At 38.9% G+C, this 6,000-nt stretch overlaps 1 pseudogene; it reads right to left on the bottom strand.

The window, feature by feature from the left end:
• Nucleotides 1–913: 913 nt before the first annotated feature.
• LOC127437321 (uncharacterized) lies at nt 914–4,362 on the bottom strand (annotated as a pseudogene).
• Nucleotides 4,363–6,000: the final 1,638 nt, after the last annotated feature.

Raw genomic sequence — 6,000 nt, 5'->3', positions numbered from 1 at the left:
TACCCGGCTGTCCTAGGTGGTTGTCCTACCTGGTTGTCCTGAGTGGTTTAAATTCAAACTGAGAGTCTTTAAATGGCTTCCTCCTATATTAAAGCTCCAGTAATGATTTCAGAGGAATTCAGAATAAATCAAATAATAACAATTTATTTGTCAGGTAGGATATAAAACATTGTTGCACAAATTCAAATCAAAGCCAATTTCACATGATCAGAATAAACAAGCATTACTAAAAATAAAAGACAAGTCAAAGAAACATACCTGACAAAACTACATGCAGCGGTACAGCATGGGAGATCTGCTTACAGATCCCCAGAGCTTCCTGACAACTTTCCTTAAATATCTAGACAGAATAAACATTGTGTACCAAATGGTATTATCCTTTGAACAATGAGAATTTGGGGGTGAATGGGTTCTTGACTTCCTGGGGTTTTACTTTGTTAACATAAAGGAGATAATTTCAACTGTAGGTCAAGGAGGGGGATAGACCTCCAGAATTAGGCAGTATTTGGCAAAGACCTTATAACTTTGTTACCATTAGTTTTATCAACATGGGAAAGAGACCACTATACCAGTCTCACAGAGACCTCTTAAATGATATCAAACACATACAGTTGCATTCTTTGTTTTCATGGTATTTGTTATATTTTTACATATAAATCTTGTGTCTTTGTGTTGGTCCAGAGCTGTTGAAGGGGAGAAGGGGGAGAGAGAAGGGGGGCAGCAAGGTGATTTGCAATTTATCACACTGTGGTAATATTCAGGCTTTTGTGAGAGAGTTCTATGATGTTGATTCTTGCAGAGTCCTTTGACTTATACCGGAAATAGTGCCTTTTGATTGTAGACATTCTGGTGCCAGCCTTACAGTTTCCCCCGCTTGGCCCCCGGCGACAATTCCAGAAGAGTCCCTGTGGGGTCATTGTTTCTTTTTTTTTTTTTTTCTCAGTCGCTGAAGTGTGTGCAGTTGTAATGTGCTAAGAGCCAGAGCAACTTCAGTTGACCTTCTCATGGATCGGATGTGGTACTGGAAGTAACAGCACTAGGCCAGAGTAAAAGTGAAGATTAGAGAACAGCCCAACGCGCATCCACGGATTATCCAGTCCCACCAGGTGTAGGCGTATTGTGCAGAGTGGGTGGATGAGCTGGACAGGATTTTTGCAGCCTTTTGGGCTAGGTTAGCCTCCACCTGTGCTTGAGCAAGGTGGTACTCAGTTTGTTGGATGATTCTTTGTGCCAGTTCCATTGTGTCGACCACAGCTTGGGTGCTTTGCTCATAGTGCATCCAGTGGTACTCTCTCCAGAATGTTTATCTGTCCCATGGAAAAGTCCTCTGTTACTTCTAGACAAAAAGAGTGATTGGCAGAGCAGGACAATCCCCCGTAGGTGAAGGAATTCATTTCACTGACTACACACCATTGTGTATGAGATACCTGAATGGTATCAGAATGACCATTTAGCGACTGAACATTTATGAGTTTTGTTGGGCCTCATGTATTCAGATAGAATACAAAGGCAGGCCTAACACAGTCATAAAAACCTAACTCAAGCCCCCACATTCCAAGTCTGATAAAATACTGATACTGATAAAAATCGCGCCAAAATCAAACAAAGGGAGTCCAAAACAGACTACAAATCCCATGAAGCCTTGCTCACTAAAGGACCGAACTCTCAACTCCTATTGGATGAGGCACACAACAGAACGTCCCTCAAACATGACATCATCAGGAGTTGAAATACCTCTGAAATGCTTCCGGGATTTGCTTCCAGCAACTTTGACTTGAAATTGTGGCCATACAATCTCCATCTCGCTGGACGAGTTGAGATTACTCTGTGTTTAACCGAACACTCTAACGGATCCAAAGGAGACTGCCGAGCAGTCTGCATCTTCATCCGTTTGCCTGCAGAAGTGAAGAGATTAAAGATTTTTCTTCCATCTTCAATCAAGTCGACATTTCTGAAGTTCTCCGCCAGCCCGCCGAGAATCAACAGCCGTACCGCCCGCCGACAGAGCAAGGAAACGGCCTCCCGTCATCACCCGAGCCTCAAGGAACCGGGTCAGAGATAAAGGACGGAGGAAAACACATTCTACCTGTGTCCTCATGCGATTCAAGTAAGAGGTTTACGTCTGGGCAGAGATAGAATATTATAGTGTGTTATTCTTGTGTTTCAAGGTTTTTGCTTGTACAGTTTACGGACCGCCATGTCCGCTCATTATTAATACTCAGGGTATTAATTATCACAAATTAGTTTTGCTGTATTGTGGTCCAACCAAATTGGACTGTTGTGCAATTTCTCCATCGCGGGTGAGACAGGTAAACTGAGTTGATCCATTAAAGAGTCAAATAACGCGGGAATGTTTACGAGCCGTCCACCGCGTCTCTGAGTGATGAACTAAAAGCTGCTTTCTCTCCCACGATCGCGAAATCGGCTTTAGGGCCGTCACTTCTCTCTCTCTCGTACTAACCACACACACACACACACACACACACGCGACCCCTCACAAACATTCTGGCACACATTTTTGGCTCGTAGATAGCTTAATGCTAAAGCCCAGCTTTGTCCCTAAGCTATCGTACAAGCGGATACACGCGGTAACTGGTAGACGCCATTGACTGGTTTCTCTCCGCCCCCATTCGCAGTCATATTCCCTGGCCGGAAGTCTCGAGTGACATACTCTCCACGAGAGTCACGTCCGCCATTTTGTGCACGTCCCTCCTCACACACACACACACTGTCACACACACACCTTATGTGTTATAGTATTATTTGTATTTCCATATCTAATCATATCACTGTTTAGTTTGTAGTTGTAAGTCAGAAGTTTATTGACTGCATTGTATTAATTATTAATTGATATTACTGCATAAATAAACTTTGTTTATATTACAAAGACAAGTGTTTTGGTTTGTTTTGCATACGCCTGTGTCATGCTGACGGGATGTCAGTGCTCAGATTCAAACCTTCATTCATTGTTTTTTTCCTGAAAATCGATAGTCTTCGGATGTCGATTTTCCTAAGAAAACAATCTAATATTGAGACTGTTTTAATATTCGGTTATTAGTCCCTGATTCCAGGGTGGTGCCCCGTCAATGTTAATCCTTATTAATATTCTGTTGATTTTTGATAATTGATAATTATCTTTGATGATTGTTGAATTTGAATGATCAATAAGCTAGTGTTAATTTTAATTAATGTTTCATCGATGTTAACAATTAATGATTATCTTTGATAATTGTTGATTTAAAGGATTAAAAAAGCTAACATTGATTCTCATCAATGTTCTATTGATTTTAATAATGAATAATTATCTTTGATAATTATTAATTATTGCTAATAACCAAACCCGCTCCTAAACATAGTGCACTACATTTACTGGAGCCCCATATGAGGTTTTAATGAGTTAGATTCAATTAATTAATTTAAATATTGATTAATAACTGAAGAAATAATTGTTAATTATTTCTGATAGTAACACTGATCTAAACAACTAGTAAAGCCCTACAGTTTAGTGTCATTAGGAGAAAAAGGTTATAAGGTGTTACATGTACAAACAACATAGTTATGAGTTTCATGACAGCAAGTGCGACTGGTAAATAAGGTCTCAGTAACCCTCAAGGTCATGTACCCTGTAAGGTGGTCCCATTTGATGATCTGATCATTCACTACTACACCAATAGAGCGTATGGTAGTGAAATTTGGAAATACTTGGTCTGGATGGATTAAAAGAAAGGTGGCAAAAAACCCAAGACAACCAATGCATTCATTTCCAGTATACATCATAATGGTGGTTAATAACTCAGAATAATTGATATTTTTCATTTTGTCTGAAGCATGCCATCTGTTCAAATCTAAGATTTCTATTAGATCATTTAGAACATGTCTAGGTGTCTTGTGGAGATGGAGGTCTAAAATTTCTTGTCTAGCAGCAGTAAATAAATCTTGTGCATATGATCTGCAGGCTGAGTCACGTTCGATGGTACGGGTCAGATTGAACAATGCGTGGCTGACCAACAGAAGCCCCTGCGCTTCGGATCTAACCACTTTGATTATATTTTCATTGCTATTGGTGATATGTTGGAAATCAGTGGCCACCTGGTCTGCCATCCATGTTGAAAATTGAGATTGTTTAGTTATTTTGAAGGTGTTGACTATAGAATTGACTGAACCGAAGAGGCCTGCAATATTTCCAAGCAGATCTCGTTTGGAACGGGTGTATGGTATTTTGACAGCAAGTCTGTCTTTGTAATCAGAAATTAAATCATCGATTCATGACTGTAGCCATGCATATGTTTTGTCATCATAATCATTACAATGTTTTGTATAGGCAGATAGAATATTGGATACATTGTAAGTTACATGAGTCATCACCAAATTTACATCATGAAACAAAGTCTTATTAATGTTCCACCAGGAGGAATTGGTATAGCTTTGGGTATTGCTTTGGTTTACTATACCCACAGGTGGTTAAATTAAAACAGTGATTGGCAGTCCATGAACAGATTTGTGGGCTAGTGAAATTGTTCTTACTAGCTTTACATTTTCCTATACAATAAATTCCTTCCTTTCGGCTAGTCCAGATGAAGGTTTTTGGTTTATTGTCATAGGGTTTGTATAATGTGAAATTGAATTTATATTCTGTGTAATTTATGTGTGTGGTGTTTAGTGTTTCTGTGTGGGTGCACCTATATGTGGCAGGCTCCAAATTGTTAACAAAAAAGCAGATTTTAGGGTCCATGCCGTCATTGTTTTTTTCATATAAAGTGCGCAGCCCACCTTCTTTAGCCCCTGGATATTCTTTTAGTTTATACCAGGCAGTGATATTGTGTTGGGATGGCCATGCTGGTGTGTGTGTTGACATGTTTATGTATTCAGGATGGGTGGAACCTAATTTACAACAGGTTTGTGGTGTGCAATTTTGTTCCGGTGCTACTCCGGGAGGCCATGTAACTATTTCTTTGGGTGTAATAAGAATTTATTACACTTATAAGAATAAGTATATTTCCATACCCATCTGCCGCAGCCTAATGTGTGTGTGAGCAATACCCGTTTAGCATTTTAAACACACATTTTTCATTGTCTACACAGTAGAATGGTTCCCTTGATCAGATTTAATTTGAATTAGTGCTTCTCAGTGAGAGATGATTTGTTTCATTATCATGTGCCAATTTTTTACAGCACTGATGCACAGCAAAAAACAACTGATAAGCGAACCAATGAAATTCAATAGCAAGAATTCTTCAAGGCCTGTAAGGTTGTTCGGTTGGCAGTGTCATTACAAATATTTATGGCCATGCTTGGCCATTATAATATAATGCATATTATAATGTGATTATAATACAATTATATTATATTAAAAATAGTATAAATTAAAATAATTTTATTACTGGTCTCTGGAGGTTCTCTGGAATGAGATATTTGTCATCTCGCTGCTCTTTTGAGAATACATGCTTTTTGATTTGGCTCTGTATCAGATGCAGGATCATGTGCATTGTATGCACATTTCAGGCTGAAAGCCTTTGGACATGCTGCTGTAAACACCCAATGACTGCAGGCACATATTTACATGGGTAAATACAGATGTAAATAAAGACGAAGAGTCTAGAATGCCCGAAGCATTTACAACCTCTAACCTAAGTGTTTCTTGTAACACAGCAGAAACAGTCAAGTGTGTGTTCTATGATAACAACGGTGTTTAGCACAGTTACAAATGTAAAAAAAATTTCATCACATCACTCTGTTTTTTTTCCTAGCTTTGCTTTTCGTATGCAAACACATCGACTTGCAATGTTTATATCTCAATAGCTACTTTTTAGTTGTTTACAGTTGCTACCTGCTCAATTATTTTGAAATGTTGCGAGTTCGTTGCAGCAAAGTAAATAAACAATAGTGACGGTGTTCATTGATTTTAGAATTAAACTTCCAATTGCAATCCTCCCTTGAATACCAGAATAAAATTCTGGATGATGTTTTTTCCAGTTTAAGTTTGATCTCTTGTCGCTTGGG

The sequence above is a fragment of the Myxocyprinus asiaticus genome, chromosome 48 (assembly GCF_019703515.2).
Source record: "Myxocyprinus asiaticus isolate MX2 ecotype Aquarium Trade chromosome 48, UBuf_Myxa_2, whole genome shotgun sequence".
NCBI classification, from domain to species: Eukaryota; Metazoa; Chordata; class Actinopteri; order Cypriniformes; family Catostomidae; genus Myxocyprinus; species Myxocyprinus asiaticus.
This window is presented reverse-complemented; position numbering and strand designations above follow the sequence as displayed.